Below are 22,954 nucleotides of genomic sequence, written 5' to 3'. Positions count from 1 at the left end.
CTGGACCATGCTGCAGCTATGATTAAGGCTGAAATCATATCCTCTGTAGTCAGGAGGGCATGCACCAGTACTTTGGATCCGCATGCTTTGGCCAACTGGTTCTTTATCAGTTTAAAATAATCTTCTGCTGACATCTTTGCCTGCTTTCCCCAACTAACTAGCAAAAAATAAATAAAAATGTTGTAAAACTGAAATTCTGAATGTTTACTTTGTGGCTGTTGAGAGTACACACACCATCAGTGACACCTGCTTACAGGCTACTAATGTTCAATTGATATTCCACCACTGTCGCTATTATGTGACGGCTCCTCTTTACCCCGAGCCAGTAATCAAGAAGCCTCAATCCTCACCACTGACACTGGAAAGAGGCAGTCACTAAGAACAGGGATAGATTTACACAGTATTTCAAATGTAGCTCTATGCATCAAACACAATTTCCCTCAAGAGCACACAGGAAACCTGCTTCAGACCTGGAACTGGACTGTCTGTCTCTCCAGATCCCAAACAACACTCACTTTGGAGCACTGTGTCCTAGTTCCAAGTATCTGATACACACACTTGAATATCTGATTTTTTTATACAAACACACACACCTGGGAAAGGCTGACACAGACACACCAGCTATGTCCCCTCTCTCCAAACTACCAGGTAGATTGCTGCCACCAGTCAGATACTCTAAAGCTCTAATAAAGGGTAACCAGTTATACTGTGTCAAATTAATACTGGTATAATGGTAATTGTGTGACTGAAGCAGTAAGGCTTTTCTGAGTGGTGACACTGCCACTAAAAGTACACAAGTATTCTCAAGATGCTAAAAGTATTCTCTGAAAGACCAGCCACAATGAAAAGGTCTAAAAATATTTAATAACGGATAATACAATAGAAAACAAAGGAATACTTAATAATTATTTACAATAAACATCAGAGTTTTCAGTCACAGGAAATATAAAAATAACACAGATAGAATATCACAGATGCAGAAAAAAGAAAATAATACTAAACTAATCTCACTGCATTATTCCTAACAGAACTAAAAATAATCTGTCTCTAGTTAACTCAGTTAGTATCGCAAGGCAAGATGTACTGCTGAGGTGCTCACTTCCGCAAGGCAAGATAAGGCACTGTGTACACAGTGACTGAATTGTACAACTAACAATCGAACTAGTACTGAACTGTGATAACTGACATAGATCTTTTATATCAGGTTCCAAAGAAAAACAACAACAAATAAACTACTGATGCCAGAGTTCCATCTTTCAGCTGTTTATAGAATGACATCACATCTATTCACCTGAGTCTGGCACGATTCACCTGCAGAACTCTGTTAAGATTCTGTTGCAACATTTTTAACATAAGCAACTGTTACACATACATTTTTTAATACAAGCATTAGTACAAATCAATGTGACAGGCAAACGACACAAGATCATTTACAAAACTTCAGCCAGCCATGCCAGCATATGCCACAAAGGCACTGTCTCACTTCTACTGGCACAGCTGGCAATACCGCACAACGTTACATCTCAGCCCCACCCCCCTTTGAAGACTCAAGATACTTTTTCAAGTGACCCTGGAAAAATGTTGCTTGAGACAAATGGGCTTGTCTGGGAACACTTTTACCTACACCCTGTCTTGAGAATCCATCTGCATTGGCATTGCTGTAATCTAGACTGGGTAAAACAGAGGGTCCTTCCAAAGCCCCTTTAAGCTTTTGGAATGCCTACTCACAAGCTGGGGTCCACACTACCTTATCTGACCTGTTTGTTTGCCAGGTCAGTGAGGGGAGCAGCTATTGTACTATAATTGGGAACAAACCTATAATACCCCACTGTCCCCAAGAATGCTCTGACTTCCTTTTTGGTAATAGGGGCAGGCCACACCTGAATAGCTTCCACCTTAGCAGGTTCTGGCCTAATAGTACCACTCCCCACTGTATATTCAAGATAAGAGACCTCTGCCATACTTACCTGATACTTATTGGGCTTAATGGTCAACCCTGCCCTTTGCAGTCTGCCCAGGACCTCCATGACATGTTGAGGCTTCATTACCTTAATATGTACAATTTGTGCCCCTGTCTCCTGCCTAGCAGGATTACCATGTAATTAATGTCACAAACCTTCCTTACCACTTCAAAGGGTCCCTCCCAAGCTGCCAGCAGTTTATTGTATCTGTTTGCTCGAAGCTGCAGTAAGTTAGGCCTTCTGCCCTTGCTCTGCTGTTTTACAAAAACTGCTGTGCAACTACAAAAAATAAGGGCTTATTTTCAACTATTTTATGCACTTCTGATTAACTAAAACAATATTTGCTGCATATGTGTTTAAACTATGCAACTGTTTAACTGTTTTTTAGGCTTAGTGAATTCAGTCCTTACCTCTGTTCTGATCTTTGTCTCCTTTTTCCCCTGTTTGTTCTGTTCATTTTACGTGTTGCTGTAGTTGAAAAAAGACTAGCATAGAGCTGAATACCTATTACTGTTTGTGACCTTTGGAGCTTGAAATATAATCTTTTGTCTAGAGAGGTCTAGCTGTTTCTTAGGGGGAGGGGGATTCAGTCTGGTCTAATCTGGCTTGAGTTAGTACTACAGGGCTGTTTTTTTTTATTGGATAATTTGGCTGGTTCCTTTTTTTTTGCTTAAATAGCCAGTGTTTAAAGCAGTTTGTACTTGTTTGCTCAAAGTGGCAGTGAACTACGCCTTCTGCCCTTGCTCTGCTGTTTTACAAAAACTACTGTGCAGCTACAAAAGATAAGTGCTTATTTTCAACTGTTTTCTGCACTTCAGACTAACTAAAACAATATTTGCTGCATATCTGTTTAAACCATGGAACTGTTTTTTAGGCTTAGTGAATTCAGTCCTTACCTGTGTTCTTATCTTGTATCCCACCCAACTGCCCAACTGTTGTTGTGGTATTAAAGCTTGGTGGCTTTTGAGTTGCCTGCTTCTACTATAAATTTTATATTGGGCACTACCCCCAGTCCCATTACATTAGCTCGTTCAGTTGTGAAGGCCCACCCCTTTAGCTTCTTAACCTTGAATTGTATTCTGTCTCCTCTCTTTCTGCTTCATTTTGCTGCTTGTGCTTAGGTGTTCAATTGTATTTAGTTTGGCACATTTGTTACTGCTTGTTGCTAGCCTGATTAAATTGATGACAGTATTCTACTGAATTGCTGCTTTATTTGAGCTGTTTTTACTGTTGTAATTGTGAGCTAATTTATCACATTTGTACTGTTTTAAAGCAATTTACTGATTAACTGCATTTCATTACTGTTTAACTGTATTTCATTGCTATTTACTGCAATCCATTACTGTTTAACTGCATTTCTTTACTTTTTAACTGTATTTTTAAATATTGTGGGCTCTGTTTTTGCCTGTAAGGGGTTAACCTGTGCTTTTTTGTGAGTTTTACTGTGTTCTTAATGCTTAAATTGAGTAGCATAGTCTGTAAACAGGTTGGCTGCATCCAGAGCTACAGCTGCACTGTTTTTAACCCTTTGTGAGGTATTCCAGCTACAAATTTTCCCTTAGTAGCATTTGTGTGATCACCTAGTAGTAGTACTCCTAGACCTTCCTCCCTTTACCCTCTTAGCTGTCTCTGGCCTCTCTCCCTCAGTTTCTGACAAATATGGATGGACAATTTCCTATGTTTTCTCCTGACAGTTTGGTTGATATGGGCATCCTGATACAGTGTAGCAACTGGCTCATATACATGGCTAACCCTCTACTACTACCACCTAGGAACACGATTTGTGAGAGATGCAATTACATTAAGAACCTAGAGTCAATGGTCTCTCCCTCACAAGCCACTATATCTGGCACTGAGAAGGTTGTCAACGCAAACACCACACCTCAAACACCACCCACACCTACACAGCACACACCCACATATGCGGAGGTTCTCAACAAAAACATACCCAAACAAAAGACACCTCTGAGGCAAAAACACACTCGAACTCCAATGCCCACCACACACAGTCCAGACACCTATATCACACAGCTGCTAAGGCCTAAACATAAACCCAACATATTATTCACAGGAGACTCCATTGTGAGATACACAGATGTGCCCTTCACCAGGCTGGATAAGGAGAAAGTCACAGTTAGTTTGTCAGATGCCAGAATCCGTCATATCACCCAGGCACTCAAGTCTCTCAACAACAGGTACTGTTATGACTGTCATAGTCCATGTTGACATGAATGACTTGAGACGTATCTCTCTGGACTATATGAACAGAGACATGATTGAGCTCCCTGAATATGTGTTCTAGGCAAGTATGTTCCTAGCCTTAAGCAGCATTCTACCGTCACCCAGAATGATGCCCCATTACAAACAGAAAATGATTGACTTTAACAATTGGCTTAGTTTCTGGAGTCATTCCAAGGGGATCCAGTACCTGATAACCTGGCAAGACATGACTGACAAATGTGATGCTTTGCCAGATATGGCATGCATCTGTCTCCCTTGGGCTTCAGGCTCCTGTCAAAGATTTTGGCTTCCCCCATAGTGCCTTTTTAGGTAATGCCATGAGGTCAAAACTACCAACGTGAAAATTTCTCAAAATGCAAATCAAAGGTCATGCTGCTAAATGTTAGAATTCTAAATATGAAACTGCACTCGTTACAAGCATTCCTAACCCTGGAAGATGCTGACATTTATGCAGTCAGAGAAACCTGGTTCAAAGCTATGGAGAGCACCCCAGGCATACCAAGTTACTCAGCCTATCATACATTCAAACCCTAAACCATGGGCAGCAAAGCAAAAGGAGGTGGAGTTGCAAAATATATATATATATATATATATATATATATATATATATATATATATATATATATATACATACATACATACATATAAAAGACGTACACCTCTCCAGGATAGTCAAACAGTGAGACACTCCTGGTGCAGTTAACCATTGACAAGACCCCTATTCAAATCATAGCTAGCTACAGACCCACAACTTTGACTCACGATACCCACTCCCCCTATCTGGAACTCTTCAAATCTATCAAGATTCAACCCTTTACCCTGATCCTGGGTGACTTTAACTATCCAAACATAGATTGGAAGAACTGCTCATGCCAAAACACAAATGCCCAAAGATTCCTTGATATTGTCAATGCAAATGCCTTGGACCGGTTAGGTGAAACTCCCACAACAGGAGAAAATATCTTGGACTTGGTATTAACCAACATGAGTAACCACTGCAGCATCCCTACAGTGTCATCCACCCTGGTAACATCCAACCACAAAGCGGTCACTTTTGAAGTCACCATCTTCCATGACCCCCCCCCCCCCCAGCTAGAGTCAAACAAAAAAAACTTCTCCAAAGCTGAATGCAACCTCCTGAGGGAAGGTATAAACAGCTGCACAGCCCACTCCCTCACCATGGAAACTGGCACATATGTCCACCCCTATACCAAAGTACTATACGAGCACTTATATAGCTGCATGGCATCAGGAATACCGGACAGGACAAAATCCTCCTCCTCAAGGAAGAGTAAACCAGTCTGGTGGACATCTACAATAAATAAACTCCATAATGAAAGGAACAAATCACTGTTCAGGACCAAGAAGGAGCAGGTGCCTAATTGGAAGCAAACGCTGCTTAGCCTGAACAAGCAAATAAGAGGACTAGTGAAATCCTCCAAAGCAAACTTCTAGTCCAAACTGGCCACATCTACTAAAGGCAATCATAAGGCCTTCTTCACATATGTCTACAATCTCAAAGGAAGAACTCAGATCTGCTCAGAACTGGTGGTCAAGGATACCACACACACAAACACCGTAGATATAGCCAACCTGCTGTCAGACAGGTTCAGTGAAAACTTCACCCCTCTGTCTCCCCATCAGTAAATCAGGACATCCCCAGCACCAGCCCCCCCTTATCTCTAGGAAGTAAGTCATCACTGGCCTCTCAAAGGCAAAAAATACAGCCTCCATGGGACCCGATAACATCACAGGCTGCATCCCACATCAACTCAGGCAGGAACTTGCAGCATCATTAGGCACCCTATTCAACCAAAGCCTGAGTAGAATAACAGCTTCATCCCAGCCGAGTGGAGGACAGCCACTGTCATCTCTTTGAAGGAAGGTGGAGCATCCACTGATCCAGGAAATTATAGACCCATCAGCCTAACTAGCCTGATGTGCAAGGCCATGGAGCAGATTATCATGGACCTCATTAACAAGGACATTGGCAACCTCCAAACACTCAATCCCACACAGTTTGGTTTTGTCAAGGGAAGGTCATGCTTGTTAAATGTGGTCAACTTCTTTGTGACAGTCAACAAAGACATGGATGAGGGGAAGATGGTGCACACCTCCTACCTTGACCCATCTAAAGCCTTTGATACTATTCCTTACTCGGGTATAATAGATACGTTCTCTTAACTAGGCATCAGTCTATATTTTACCAGATGGGTAGCAAACTGGCTCACTGATAGGACCCCCCTAGTCAAAACAAGGGAAGCTACCTCAAGCAGTAGATCTGTAATGAGCGGTGTACCCCAGGGATTTGTCTTGGAGCCTCTATTGTTTGGGATATACTTTTCTGAGGTGCAGGCCCAAACCAGTGGGCTATAAATGGCCAGGTTTGCAGATAACTGCAAGCTGGATGCTCTCATCAATTTCCTTAGTGATGTGGACATCCTCTAAGAGGGTCTCACCCAAACAGATGACTGGTGCCAGAAACATGGCCTCAAACTAAATGCCAAAAAATGCATCATCCACTTTGGGGAGAGCAATGTCCCCACAAATTATCACATTAATAACAAGGTTCTAAGCATGCAATCAGTTGTGAGGGTACTTGGGAACCCAGGTTAATAGCAAACTGACTTTTGACCACCATATTGCCTCAGTTGTACAGAAATCTTTCTGCATGGCCCACCTCAGTGGTAAGGGTATCTCATCCAGGGACAATGTGGTCATAACATCCCTGTACTCTTCCCTTATAAGACCCACTATTGAGTACAATGCCCTTTTCAGCATGTACCTCACAAAATACATGCAGCAGCTGAAGAGACCACAAACGTTCCTCACCAGGAGAATCCAGGGCCTCAAACATCTACCCTACATAGATAGGCTAAAGGCCCTGTCCCTCTACTCAGTCTCATACAGACTACTCAGAGTTGACCTCTGGCTGGCATACAATGTAATCTCAGTCCTCGCTTTGATGGGATTGCTGCATACCTGCAAGTCAAACTCCACTCAAGGAACCCACATGCGTGAACTCAACCTGGTCTGTGACATCATAAGACTTGCTGGCAAGACAGATTTGTGTCCATGAGACTCCACCTTCTGTAGAATAGAGTCCCTCTTCACATCAAGCAGAGTACCTCATTAACCATTTTTAAGCTCAACCTGGATAACTGGATGGGGAACAGAAAATACATCCCCGGGATTCCACCATGATCCTATAGTAGGAATGAGCACCATAACCTGCTCTCCCACAACATACTCTTGAGCTTGAGCATTCCCGTCATACCAAACCTTTTTCTTGTTGTTGGGTTCCCGCCAGGTTCTCCTGGGTCAAGCCAAAGAGCTCCCTAAGCCTTGCCCCTGAGGTTTAGGACATATGCTACAACAGACTCTCTGTGGGATTCACACTCACCCTTCTACTCATCAGGAATCAAATCTAAAGGTCCCCCTCACCCAATGCCCATACAGCAACTCAAAGGGTGAAAAACCTGTGGAGTCCCATGGGTATCTTTCTGGATGCAAACAGCAGATGGAGCAAATATGTGTCCCACTGTCTCCTAAACTGGTCTACAAATACCTGTACTACCACTCATCTCTGTCCTTGCAGTCACCTTGTCTATGGGAACATCAGTACCTACCAGCGGCTGTGGTTCACTTTCAGGCTCACTGCTACAAGGTAGCTCCCTCCCTGAAATAACCACATAACCACATCACCAGCCCCAGATTCAGGCATGGGATCTATCTGGGTCCCCACCCCCAGGCTACCAGATCTACCTGCCTGTCTCCAAGTCTAACTGCATGTAACTGCATGCATACAAGGAACTACATTATCAAAATCATTCCCTATTAAGACATCTGCAGGGATATCCTCAAACACACCTAACACCTACCTGTTTGTTCCCTTTTCTACCCTCCCAGTCAAGGTGAACCCTGGTCAAAGGTATTTGGAATGGGGTACTTCTTAAAATTCTAACTGTTGTAGACTGCCCAAGCAAGTACTGCTCTTCTTTAAGCACTGCAGGCTTACAATGGTTATGTCAGAGGCTGTGTCTCTTAGCAGTGGCCTGTCTTCCATCCACTAAGATAGTATACAAGCTCTGGTGATAGTTTGGTACCTCTGTTGTCCCTAGACAACTTACCACTAGCAGGCAGTTATTCCCACTTGCTGGCTCTCTCACCTTTTGTTCCCCAGCTTGCTTCAGTGGACTTTTGTATGCTACATGGCCCCACTGGTTATATTTACAACATCTAACCCCTGCTCCTGGCAGTGTACCTGAATTAGTGGCTTCCTCTGTCATTGGTAGACTCTGTTGGGGTGATTTAGGCTGCCCACCATGGGTTCCTTTATATCAATGTGCAGCAGTGGGTATCCCCTTCTTGGATGCTCGGCTTGCTAAGTAGAGATCCCTTTTTCTCCCCCAGCTCATCTACAGAATTATATTCTTGGTCTGCCAACCAGATCCACATGTTCTCAGGTATAGTGCTAAGGGCTTGTTCCCTCACCAAAAGGTCTGCCAGCCCCTCAGACCTGGTGACCTGTCACTCACTCACCCACCTATGAAAGTAAGTGCTTAACTCAGCAATATAATCACACACTTTCATCTGCCTTGCGTCTATGCTCATGAAACTTTTTTTCTGTAAGTTTCAGGTGTTAACTTAAAACATTGTTTCACTTTTTCATAATTTAAACAGTCAGTATCAGACACTTTATAAACAGGGGTTACACCTTTACTGTGGAGTATGGGGGTCAGGAAACGTACCCAGAGCTCTTGGTCAAAATTATATTGTTTACATACCCTTTCAAATATATGAATAAAACTATCAAAGTCAATATCATCTTTAAGTTATCTAAGAAATGTATTGACCTGTATTGCTTCTGGGGTCCAGTTATGCCTTTCCCCATTACCTCCATGACCCTGACAGAGGGTCAGTATTTTTCTCTCTCATGTTGTTGCTAATTCTCTTTTTCTTCAGCCTCCAATCACTGCAGTCTTTCATTTTCTTCGATCTCCCAATGCCGCAGTCTCTCTTCAGTCTTCAAATGTTTGGCCTCCAGTTGATGTTGTTCGCCTTTTCTTTGGTCTCTCAATGTCACAGTCTCTCTTCTGTCTCCAGTTCATGCTGATGCTGCTTCTCCTTTTCATCAGCCTCTAAACACTGCTGTCTTTCCTTTTCTTTGATCTCCAAATGTTTGGCCTCCAGGTCAAGTCTCTTTAACTCCAGATGGATTAATAAATCCTCTAAGGAAAAGGTGAAGTGTCCTGTTTCCAAAGGCTGCACATCCTCTTCACCATATTAGCTATCTACTTGGTTTCTGGACCATGATGTAGCTGTGATTATGGCTGAAATCATATACAGTTTAGTCAGGAGGGCATGCACCAGTCCTTTGGCTTCACACAACTTGGCCAATTGGTTCTTTGTCAGCTTGCTATAATCTTCTGCTGACATCTTTGCCTTCTTTCCCTGACTAAGCTAGCTAACAAAAAATAAATAAAACTGTTGTGAAACAAACTCTGAATGCTTACTTTGTGGTTGTTGAGAGTACACATACCTTCAGTGACAACTGCTTACAGGCTACTAAAGTTCAATTAATATCCCACTGCTACCACAAATATGTGACGGCACCTCTTTATCCCGAGCCAGTAATCAAGGAGGCTCAATCCTCACCACTGACACTGGAAAGAGGCAGTCACTAAGAACAGGGATAGATTTACACAGTATTTCAAATGCAGCTCTCTGCATCAAGCACAATTTACCTCAAGAGCACACAGGGAACCTGCTTCTGACCTGGAACTGGACTCTCTGCCTCTCCAGATTCAAAACAACACTCACTTTGCAGGACTATGTCCCCAGTTCCAAGTATCTGACACACACACACACACACACACACACACACACACACACACACACACACACACACACACACACACACACACACACATACACACACACAAGCACACACACACATACACACACACGCACACACACATGCACACACACACACACACACACACACCTGGGAAAGGCTGACACAGTTTCACCAGCTGTGCCCCCTCTCTCCAGATGACAAGATAGATTGCTGCCACCAGTCAGATACTCTAAGGCTCTAACAAAGGGTAACCAATTACACTATGTCAAATTAATACTGATATATATGATATAGTGTGACTGAAGCAATAAGGCTTTTTGGAGTGACCACAGTGTCACTAAAATAAGCACAAGTACTCTCAAGATGCTAAAAGTATTCTCTAAAAGATAAGCCACAATGAAAAGGTATAAAAATATTTAATATCTGAATAATAAAATAGAAAACAGGAAAATACTTAATATTTAGTTACAATAAACATCAGAGTTTTCAGACACATGAAATATAAAAATAACACAGTTGGATAGAATCTCACAGATGCAGAAAAAAGAAAATAATACTAAACTAAGCTCACTGTATTATTTCTAACTGAAATAAAGAGAAAGTGTTCCTAGTTAACTCAGTCAGTATTGCAAGGCAAGATGCACTGCTGAAATGCTCATTTTCACAAGGCAAGATACAATACTATTTACACACTGACTGAACTGTACAACTAACAACTGAACTACTACTGAACTGTGGTAACTGACATAGATCTATATCAGGTTCCAAAGAAAAACAAAAACAAGCAACAAACTGCTACTGTCAGAGTTCCATCCATCAGCTGGCTATAGAATGCCATCACATCTAGTCATCTGATTCTGGCATGATTCATCTTCACAACTCTGCTAAGATTCTGTTGCTGCATTTGTTTATTTAAGCAACTGTTACACATATATTTTTAATACAAGCATCTGTAGAAATGAATGCAAATATTAATACAAATATATACAGATACAAATCAATGTGACAGCCAAACAACACAAGATCATTTACAAAACTTTAGCCAGCCATGTTGACATATGCCACACATGCAACGTCTCTCTTCTCCTGGCACAGCTGGCAATAACTCACAACATCACACATTCATGATGTTTAGATTTACTGCACAGCTTCATTTCAGAGTTCCAATGATCTTTAGATTGATTGTACAACTCAAGTTCAAAGTTCCATTCACTGGCAACCTCGAATTTTAACCATGTTAGAATGAGCCCTGTGCCATACAGTGCAATCTTACCAATAGTAATTAGAATGCAACCAAAATTATTTTACACACATATTCACATAATATTTTCTAGAAGAGGGCATATGGTAATTGTCCAGTAATGATATCCTCACTTCCCATGGTTGACAATGCTGTCTAACTTAATAAAAAGTAACAAACAAGAACACAACTTACAGTCTGCCATTAAAACGAGTACACCTTTAAATATTTAAATGCTTAGCACTGATTAATCACCTTCAGGGTGGATATCACACAGTTGTAGCACCAATAAAATGCATAAATTCATAAGCATACAAGTAAAACATCAGTCACAAGCATTTACAACTACATAATAAACTTGATAAATAAAATCATTTTCAAGTAAATATGGAGACAGTACAGAACTTACACAAAGAACTGAAAAAAATATTCAAACATGCTGAGAATGATCAGAAAACTTTATCGAACATCTAATCTAGAAACTATCTTCTTCAGGCTAATGATCTGTAGCCTTGCTGATTCTGGCTTTTCAGTCCAAAATAGAGTTTTCTGTCATTAGTGCAGACAGTACACCTGAGTTCTGTCTCCAAAGGTAGCCTGCAGCAGCAACTCCTGAAGTTCTCTGAATTAGCAGAAACAGAATTTTTTGAAGCTTTAATTAGAACTGTAATGGATGCCTTATTTTTTCCACAGTTAAATACTTCTGAGGGGAAGGAGAGAAAGAGAACAAAAATCCTAACAAGCTACTGTCCAAATAATCATCATCATGTGGTCTAGTACAACAGTTTCCACTTTTTGCATTGCAGAGATTTGCACAATCAAGAAGTGCAAATGGGATTATTTTTAAACTGCATCACATTTCTACAGTAGGAAATACACATTATATATATATATATATATATATATATATTTATATATATATATATATATATATATATATATATATATATATATATATATATATATATATATATATATATATATATATATATATATATATATATATATATATATATATATATATATATACAATAGAGGCTTATGATATTTGTGTATACCCAATTGGAGAACAGTTTATGAAAATGCATCTACTAAATTGTCTATCCCTCCATGAGGACATAGATCATTCTGGCTATTTTAAAAAAAGGACTCATTTCCACTGTTACAATAAATCTTCCCTAGATCTAGATCCAAATAACTTACAGAACTATCACTCTATCTCGAATATACTTTTTCCTCAAGGTTCTAGAGAATTTTGCATCCATAATTTATATCAAATGCCCTGTTTTATCCTTATTAGTTTGACTTTAGAGTTTGGAAATTCTGACGGTAAATGATCAACTGTTCTGCTCTTCTTTTATCTCTGTTGGTGCATCTGAGAAAGCAGATCGTACAGTTTTTCTGGAATGCCTTGGCATCATGCTTGGGTTAGGTTCTAATATATTCCACTGGTATACCTCTTATTGCTAAGAGTGCATTTAATGTATTGCATCTGTAACACATTATTTCAGGAAATATCCTCATGAATTCCTCTGTCCTGAGGTTACCTTTATGGTGTCAGGAATGTCTGAAAAATCCAGTACTAGTTTTTTGAACAATTGTTGCAAGAAATGTCTGCATATAATAATGCACATTTATATTAGAATAATTCAAGACATTTATGAAGCAAAATGGCATTAAACATTTTATACTTTTAATTTACCACCTAGCCATTATAGAGGTGGCTGAATGATGTATACAAATGTTCAAGAGTCCTGCAAAATACATGAACTGCAGTGGTAAGATCCTACAATGCAAGATGTGTATTATTTTCTTTGCTTACTGCTGTCCCATGAAAGCAACTACCTCTCCTGGTCAGAAATTATACATAACAGACTTAGTAAAGGATAGTATATGCAAATAGTGAGTAATACATCATTTTATCAAGTGAAGGAGATACCATTGAGAAGTATTTCCAGAGAAACCAGAAATGAAAAATGCCAACTAAGTGAAATGTTTTCAAAGAGTGCATATGCAGTGTGCAGTGTTGATCTATTAAATGTTAAAAGACATATAAGCCAGGTAAAAAAATATTTAAAAACCTGATGGTCCAGAAAAGTTGCAACACGTTTTAATTTCCAAAGGATCATGCTATGAAGAATATTATACCATGGAAATGATGACTGTCTGTCATTATCTCCTTGACAGGATAAGTAAAAACAAAACTCATGCATCAAAACCAAAGTTTGATCAATTAATAAACAAAAGTAAGGTAGATAGAGAGTATTTGCAGAGGGAAATAACCAAGTATTATATCCTAATAAAGATTACATATCTTACCTTTTATCAAAAAGACTTAAATGAATAAATTCATTCTGCATCATTGTTTGAACATGATAATTCTGATTGAATATTCCCAGTAGAAGACACATGCAATTGACTTAGCCAGATCATTGATGCAAACTCCATGTGACCATAGAGGAGCTGTGCTGTGTGTCTCAGAAAGCACCATTCAGAGAATAAATGAATGACAGGAAGAAGCATATGCTAAATTAGAGGAGGATAGTAAGTGCTATTAAAGAACTATTAAGGATTATTATCTGTAGCAGTGTTATAACATTCCATTCCGGGAAAAAAAAACAATAAATGCTTTAGCTTGACAGTACCTGTGGTCAAAGAAAGGCTCTAATACAGGGGTGGCTCGTGCTATAGGACTGCAGGACCTAGAAACAAAAGAAATAAAAACGTGAACTATAAAATTAAAAAAAACAAAAAATGTATTTTTTATGAGTCCCAGAACGTCCGCCCATGCATGGACACACTCAGACTGCCTCGCAGATGCCCAGGAATCTGTGGAGCTATGGACGGCTTCATCCGCAGACAGGACCAATCAGGAGAGAGGTGAGGTAAAGCTCTTGCAGGGATTCAAGCACAGGACCAATCAGGAGAGAGGTAAGTTGAGTTTAAGCTCTTGCAGGGAAGCATTGGATTCGAGTGCGGGTTTGGAGTTTAAGTATTGTGGATTCATTCAAGCGCAGGTTTGGAGTTTAAGTATTGTGGATTCATTCAAGCGCAGGTTTGGAGTTTAAGTATTGTGGATTCCGGGTCCAGACACATTTACAGGTAGTGGGTTTGGAGTTTAAGTATTGTGTGTGTGTGTGTGTGTGTGTGTGTGTGTGTGTGTGTGTGTGTGTGAAATGCCCCAGTTAACACATAGTGGTGGGTAGAGATACTCAGGCTTGAACCCTGTACCTTGGATGCAGGTGGCAAGGACCTGAATTCCCTACCTACCACTATTTGAAAAAAAATTGCAGATTTTTGCCTCATATTTGTTCTGTTCCTCATAAAATGTGTGGTTTCTGTATCTTAATTTTTCCTTGCAAAGGTCTGTAGTGCTGTGGTGCACTGGTAGCATTGTTGCCTGACAGCTACAGGTTCTCTGGTTTGATTCTTGGCTGGGGTGCCTTCTGTGTGGAGTCTGCATGTCCTCCCATCTCTTACAAAGATGTGTCTGGAGTGTTTCTCCCTGCTCTGCTGAAAATTGGCTTTGATTTGTTCCAAGTCAGACTTGTTTCCTGGTTGACAAATGTTTAAAAATAACAGGCATTTGAATTTCAGACTTCATATTCTTCAGAAAGTACATGGTAACACAAAACCTTTTATTCTCGCAATTGTCTAAGTTTATAACTTGGATATTTGAAATTTGCCCATATTTTTGGGACTGTATTCCCCCATTATTGGCCTCATCCAGGTATTTTGTGCTAAGGTTAAGAGCTATAGTGAGAACTGAATTCACTGAATGTTTGGGGGCTGTATTCCCCCCATTACTGGCTTTGTCCACATGTTTTTTGCTAAGAGGTTGAGAGCTATGGTGAGAACTGAATTCACTGAACATGTTTGGCAGCTGTATTCCCACATTATTGGCTTTTTTTCAGGTGTTTTTTGCTAAGAGGTTGACAGCTATGGTGAGAACTGAATTCACTAAATGGTAGCCATTTAAATTTGTCTTCCTCTGTTTCACAAAACAGCTGATTTGGCATAGTGGTATGTTTCTCTGACTGTTTTGCACAGGGTCCCCTGGGTTCAAGACGTGGCAGTGAAATGTATGGTGGTAACACAGCATTTTATTCTAGCAACTTTACAACATTATATAAGCAATGTTTAAAATGTGTCCCTGGTTTTTGGGCTTTTATTCCCCCCCAATACATTTTGGCTTTTTCCAGATTTCTTGTGCTGCAAAGTTCAGAGATACAGCTGAGTGTCGAGTAGATTTTACAAGGAGCTGAGAGCTGCAGGGGAACAAACGTTTAGTGTTGCTTATGCTAAACCTGCTTGCATTGTTAATAGCACAATAGGTAGTGTACTTACTTTTGATGCAGAAGGCTGTGGGTTCTACTCCCACAGTAGGTAGATGCATTGCTGATACTGTACTGTGTTGTAAAGGGGGTGGATGCTGCAGTCCTTTTTGGCAAAGATACCTAGTAACTATGAACCTGTTATCAGTTTGTCATCCATTCCCTATTGTGGTATTACTAGCTTATCATTTTTTTAAATGCGTGCAACATAGGCAATTTATTCTTCAAGGGCAACAGGCACTTTATTTGTAGATGAAACAATGACATATAAAGTTGTTTGCTAGCAGCAACCGCTTTATTAGTTACAGATTTCTTTAATGTGGATTTTACTACTTCAGAGATTGTGAATATTTACTGATACTGGTGGACTGTAGAAGGTTGAGTAGACTTTTTATGATGGAAATGTTCTGAATTGGGCAGTTTTGTCATCGGTGCATGCATTTTTTTTCATTGTTTACTGGAAAAATGTTCAAAACAATAAATTTAAAATGCCCTCTAACAACTGTACTGTATTGTACAAGGAATATAATGTAATACAATCAGGAAGGTGTATCAAAGAGCATGTGTATGTTTCTTGTTCAAGGGGCCTATGATTTTGAAAACAGCCCAAAGTTAATCTTTATCTGCCACTGGCAAAATGTATTTTCTTTGAATGTGAGTTTCAATGCTGTTTCAATGCATGTGAGTTTCAAAGGCAGAGAAGTTTTAATAATGAGTCTATTTTCATTGTGAGACTGCATTGCTTTGTTTAACAGATATCTATTAGGGTTTGTGCTGTAAAATGCAAAATAAAACTTTCAAATGAAATCTAAATCATCACAGAAGTAAAGCAGTATGCACATTACAGTGTTTATGGTAAATGGGGCAAAATAACCAAGGAATGGGACATTGGAATGGCTGCAGGGGGGAGGCTCCATTTGACCATGATTTTGTGAGGGGGGGGGAGGGCAGCAAACTCAGACAGCCCTGGTTGAACTATACCTCTCAGATGTCCATATTTTTGCAGAATGAATAAATATTTGCTTCTTATTTTTGGTTTGTTCCTCATAAAATTTGTGGTTTTCTAGCAAATCATTTAGGAATGAAGTCACTAAATGACAGACATTGAGTTACAGACGTCATAACCTTCAGAAAAATGCATGCTAAAGCAAGACCTGTTATTCTATCAATTGTCTTAAGTTTATACAAGAGCGATTTTTAGTAGTGTTTGTATGTTCCCCCAATATATTTGGCCTTGTCCAGATTTCCTGCATTAAGAGGCTGAGAGGTACGTGCAAATCACTTTGTAGAGTTAGGAATATCCAAACCTCTCAATTGTCCCCAATTTTAGCTCAAAATGTTGCTCTTCCCTAATAATCCCCCCTCAAAATGGCAATTTTGGAAGAAAACGTGGAGGGTTTACAATTATATATAACTGTAATGATCAGAGTTATAGATTGCTTTTATTTCAGAAATGCATGTAGATGCTCTTATTTTGTTAGCTGCTCACGTTAACAGTGTTAATATTAAAAAGGTGTCCCTTCTTTGACAGGTTCCCAGCTGTATTGTGTGGCAACTTTATATTTTTGCATCACATTTTTGGTCTGTTGTTCATAAAATTGTGGTTTTCTGGCAAATTAGTGGAAAGTCATTAAAGACTGAAGTTAGAAAATAATGGCAGACATTTGAGTTTCAGATTTCATATCCTTCAGAAAATTCGTACTAATGCAAGCCCTACTACTGTTCTATTATCTAAGTTTATAAGAGCAATATTTAAAACATTTCCTTATTTTTGGGCCTATGTCCCACTTCTAGTTCTATGTATGGCTTTGTCCAGATTTCTTGCTCTGAAGTTGAGAGGTATGAGTGTCAGAGCCATCACAATCAGCCAGAGACATTTGAAATTGTGACATACTTGTTGCACCCACTTCCCATTGTAGTGGCTCTGGATGTGTCCAGGCAAGGCAAGGAGCAGTTATGCAGTGTAAGTGTGCAGAGTATTCCCCCATCCAAGGTAGACCACAAGTACGACTGTGGCTTTTCATCTGTCCTTGATTTTGCAGAATGTTCTGGTTTTCTGTCATATTTTTATAATGTTGATTTATGCTTCTTATTATTCAGGAAATGCATGCTGTCACAATGCCCTGTTGCTCTGTTTAAGTAGCAATGATTTAATGACCATCAGGTAAGCTTGTCGGAGATTGTAAGATGCAAGTAAGCTTTAATAAGCATACTGTTAAAGAATTACCAGCATTGAAAGCCTTTTCGTTGTTGCCATGCAGAGAATATTTACATAACTAGATAATGCATAAGCCTTGGGTATTGAAATGCATATGACAGTATTTGTAATAAAAGGACAGGATTACAGTATTTTCAGAAGCTCATTATATTTGTTGGAGACTTGCAGTCATCTTTTGTTGGAGACTTGCAGTCATCTTTGCAGGCTTTACCCGTAAACTAAACAGAATGCCAATCTATCATGTGTGGTCCATAACTTGTGCAGGAATCCTTTAAGCAATTTATCTTGAGCTTGTTTCTTGTTTGCTATTCATTTTTTTACTTTGATCATGTCTTCCCCATGAAACAAGTAGATAGTTGTGTCAGGCAGCAGGTCTTTTTTGGATAAGAAACATTTTTACAAGTGGGGGTATCACATAGATTGCTACTTTCAGCATGTTACTTGGTAATTTTATAAAGCTGAATATAAATTATAATTAGAACTGCAGTACAAGGAGTAGTGGTTTGAGTAGAGTGCTGCTTGTTTTTTTATACTTGATTTTGACTGGCATTCCAGTAATGTATTTAAAAAGTAATTTATTATTTCATGCCTTACAACCTGTTTCCATCTGGATATTAAGTAAGTTGTCATGTAGCCAATGCATTGAAATATTTTTTTCTTCTACACTTCATTTTGTCTTGATTGGACTCTCGTAATGACTGTTTGGCACACAGGGCAGGATATTTAATTAAAGTTCCAGTTGTGGTTTTGAGCATAGCTCCACTCCTTTTGGTTGGCCACACCCCTTCCCATTGGTCCCACCCATTCAGCTGTCTCCTGCAGCCCTCCTTTAATTTGAAGTCACCAGCCGCCACTGCTCTAATACTCATAAACATCCTACTTAGTCCCTTAGAAAGACTATGTCTGATGTTGCTTGTCCACAATCCTGACTGAAGTATCATTTATTAAACTGAAGCATGATAGTATCTCAGAACTATGGAAAAAAAGCATTGTATAAAGCCCCTTTTTTAATTTCTCCAGATGTTTCAGGTTTCTAATAGCATGATAGGAATGCGCTAGTCAGGGAGTGATTAAAGTTCATGAAATTATTATTCATAGGTTCATAGGTTCATAGGTGTGTACTAGGCTAAAGGCCTTGGAGGCTTTGCAAGCCTAGCCCATAGGATTAACCTGGCATAGTGCCACCCAACCTTAGTTCCCAGTGCCTCTGTCGAGTAGAGCCACTGGAGTGAGTCCTGGGGTGAATTTTCTATTGCCCATCCACTCATCAAGATTTCTCTTGAAGAGGGCCAGTGAGGCTCGACATGTATGGGAAGTCTGTTCCATAGCATGGGCAGTCTCTGGGTTATGAACCTGTCCCTCCAGCTTGTTCTGTTGATTGTGGTAATGAGGTTGAGGTCTCCGGAGCATGTAGTGTGAAGGGATTGGGATTTCTTTAGATGCAGCATTTCTAACAGAGCTGGGTCAGACATGGCTTTGTAAGTCAAGCAGAGATCGCCTCTAAGTAGGTGATATGACACAGAGAATAGTTGAAGTTTTTTCACTCTGTCCATATAGGATAAGTGTTTAAGGTCTAGGATCCTCTTTGTGAGGTACTTTTGCAGCCTCTCGAGTTGTTGCAGGTGTCTAGTGAGGTACATGCCAAATGAGGCATTTTACTCAATGACTGGCCTAATGAAGGAAGAGTACAGAGAGACAATGACCTCTTTCTTCCTGAATGCAAAACCCTTAGTAATGAGATGTGCCACAAAGAAGGACTTTCTGACCACAGTGGCAATGTGGTGGTCAAAATAGTGGTTGCTGTCAACCTGTGTTCCCAGATGTCTTATGACGCCTTCTGTGTTCAGTGGACTACCATCGATGTGGTAATTCATGGGAACCAGGTTTTTCCCAAAGGGGATGATGACACATTTTTTGTTATTGAGCTTAAGGCCATGGTTCTGACACCAGTCGTTGTTCTCAGTGAGGTCTTTCTGTAGGATGTCAACATCACATGGAGAGTTAATTATGGCTCCCAAATTGCAATCATCTGCGAACTTTATCAGCCAGAGTCCATTCATGTTGGCCTGGACTTCAGAGAAGTAAATACCAAACAGGTGAAGACCCAGGACCAAAACCTGTGGGACTCCACTCGTGACTGGTCGGCAGTCTGACTTGGAGTCAGCTACTTTCACACTGTGTGTTCTATCTGTGAGCCAGTTTGCAACCCACCTAGTGATATAGGGGTTGATGCCTAGCTTAGTGAGTTTTTCTATGATTCCTGAGTGAGGAATGGTATCAAAGGCCTTGGCCAGATCAAGGCAGGCTGTATGAACCACCTTACCTTCATCCACAGCTCTGATGACTGACTCAAAGAAGTCGACCAAGTTCAGCAAGCATGATCTAGCATTCACAAAACCAAACTGTGTGGGATCCAGAGTTTGGAGATTCCCTATATCCTTGTTTATTAGGTCCATGATGATGTGTTCCATAGCTTTGCATATCAGACTTGTCAGGCTAATGGGGCGATAGTTCCCAGGGTCTGTAGTCACTCCTCCTTTGTAGAGAGGGATGACTGTAGCAGTGCGCCATTTGGTAGAAACAAAGCCTGAGGTGAGGCTGTGATTGAAAAGGGCAGACAGATGAGGTGCTAGTTCACTTTGTAGTTCATGTAGAGCACAGCCAGGGATATTGTCAGGTCCCGTGGAAGCTGTATTCTTGGCCTTGGATAGTGCTGTTTTAACCAGTGCATCAGTAATACTAGGTGCCTGGCAATCTACTTGCATTGCGATTGGTCCTTTGGGGGGGGGTAAAGTTGGCACTGAATCTGTCTGCCAGTATATTGGCAATATCTGTTGGCTTGGTATAGGAGGTGCCATTCTGCAACAGCTCTGAGCAAATCTGGGTATTGCCATGGTGATTCTTTACATAACTATAGAAGGCCTTGTGGTTGTCTTTACTATCTGCTGCAATTCTGTTTTCATACCTAGCTTTAGAGGATTTGATGGGGGATCTCAACTTTTTATTGAGGCTGATAAGGGAGTTTTTCCAGTCTTAGTTATTGTTTCAGTCTTCAGTGTTTGCCAAGAATATTCTTAGTACCTACAATGTAAACAGAATTGCCTCCTTCTGCAGTTCATATGGAGTTATATGTTTTAGTGCCTATTTAAGTACACTTGAAAATTCTTTTTATTAGCCATGTAGCTCTTATTACCATTTGAAATATCTAGATAATTTTATTCTATACTGCTCTTGTTTCTGGTTATATATTCTGGTATTGAATTACTTATAACTCTCTCTCGGTATGTAGGGCACTATATATCCTAGGTGTAGATGTCCTGATACTTTTATCATCATATATCATAAATAGTTATCATCATGATAACTGTTGAAGCTAGTTTAGTCATTTTTTTGCTGACTATTAATCCGGTCTTCTTGTTTTTACTTTCTGAGCTATTGACATTGGATGATCGCAAGTAATAACAACTTCATAATTTTCAGTAATTCTTTGTGGTTCATGCTTCCAGTACTTCTCAGCTACCTGTATGTTGTAGTGTTTGCACAATCCCCAGTACAATGGGCTTCCCACACTGTTGTATCTGTCATTTTCTAACCCTCAGTCATAAGTATATCACAACCAACAACAAAACTGCAATTGTTTTGCATTCTGTGCTAAAGAACCTGCATTTTTCCATCTCTTCCAAATTTTCTATAGACTTTGTAAATCAATAAGCACACAGTCTGCTATCTTAATGCATTATTATACAACTCCCCCCCATTAATATTCAAAAACGTGCATGCTGATTGGTCAGCGTGCACGTTGTAAATCAGAATTATAGTAATGGAAAAAGGTCCGGTCGCCCGGACTTTTTCCATTACTATAACTCTTTTTTCTCACTGTTTCGCTATGTTAAACGAGTTTAACATAATGAGACAGCTTTAAAAAAAGCAACAGAGATTGTCCGTTGCTTTTTTAAAGCTGTCTCGCTATGTTAAACTCCTTTAACATAGCAAGACAGTTTGTAAAAAGCAACGGAGATCTTGCTTTCTCCGTTGCTTTTTTCAAAACTGTCTCGCTATGTTAAATGGGTTTAACATGCCGAGACAGCTATAAAAAAAGCAATGGAGATTCTCCGTAGCTTTTTTTAAAGCTGTCTCGCTATGTTAAATGGGTTTAACATAGCGAGACAGCTTTAAAAAAAGCAACGCAGATTCTCCGTAGCTTTTTTTAAAGCTGTCTCGCTATGTTAAATGGGTTTAACATAGAGAAAACAGTTTGTAAAAAGCAATGGAGATCTTGCTTTCTCCATTGCTTTTGCCCACAGTTCTGATGTACTGCGTAGGCATATACATGTGCAGTACATCAGAACTGTCGCAGAATACCAGACAGCTGCGGAAGGGCAGCAAGGAGGCATTATACAATGCCATTATTTAAGAAAAGTAATTATTTTTTTTTCTTAAATAATGTCATTGTTAATAGCAATAACCCACTTATGGGTGTGGGTAATGCTGGATTTACCCACGGTTGGCTTTGTTTGGTCACTCGGGCTTCGCCCTCGTGACCAAACCACACCAACCATGGGTAAATCCAGCATTACCCACACCCAGGCGTGGGTTATTGCTATATTAACCTTTCATGTTTTGGTTTAAATTTACCACTTTTTAGCCATTCATGCATCAAATCTTGATCAACATGTGATTGGTCCAGAAGTTCTGGATACTGTCTACTATAATTGTAGGTTCTAAGGTTTTATTTCCATTTCTTCTAGCTATGATCTTTATATTCTTTCTGCAATCTTGAGCTGCCATTATTAGCCCTTCACCTTTTGGTTTAAATTCACTTCTCTCTTAGCCATTCATGCAAAAACATTATGATCAAAAGGTGGTTGGCCCAGGAATTCTCTACTGCCCACTGTAATTGCAGGCCTTCACATTTTATTTATTTTCTTTTCCTGGTCATGTTCCTTATATTCTTTTGTTTTTGGTACTTTCTATTTTTGCTGATTTTGTCGACTTTTGCTTTAATTTTTGTGTTTGGATCTGATGATGTCAACAGATAAGTATGCAATCACATGACCACAGCCCACTACATACAGTTGATTCCTAAGAAACCCATATCTC

This window comes from Protopterus annectens, chromosome 7.part0 (assembly GCF_019279795.1).
Source record: "Protopterus annectens isolate FY-2018-M chromosome 7.part0, PAN1.0, whole genome shotgun sequence".
NCBI lineage: Eukaryota > Metazoa > Chordata > Ceratodontiformes > Protopteridae > Protopterus > Protopterus annectens.
Note: the sequence above shows the minus strand (reverse complement) of the source record.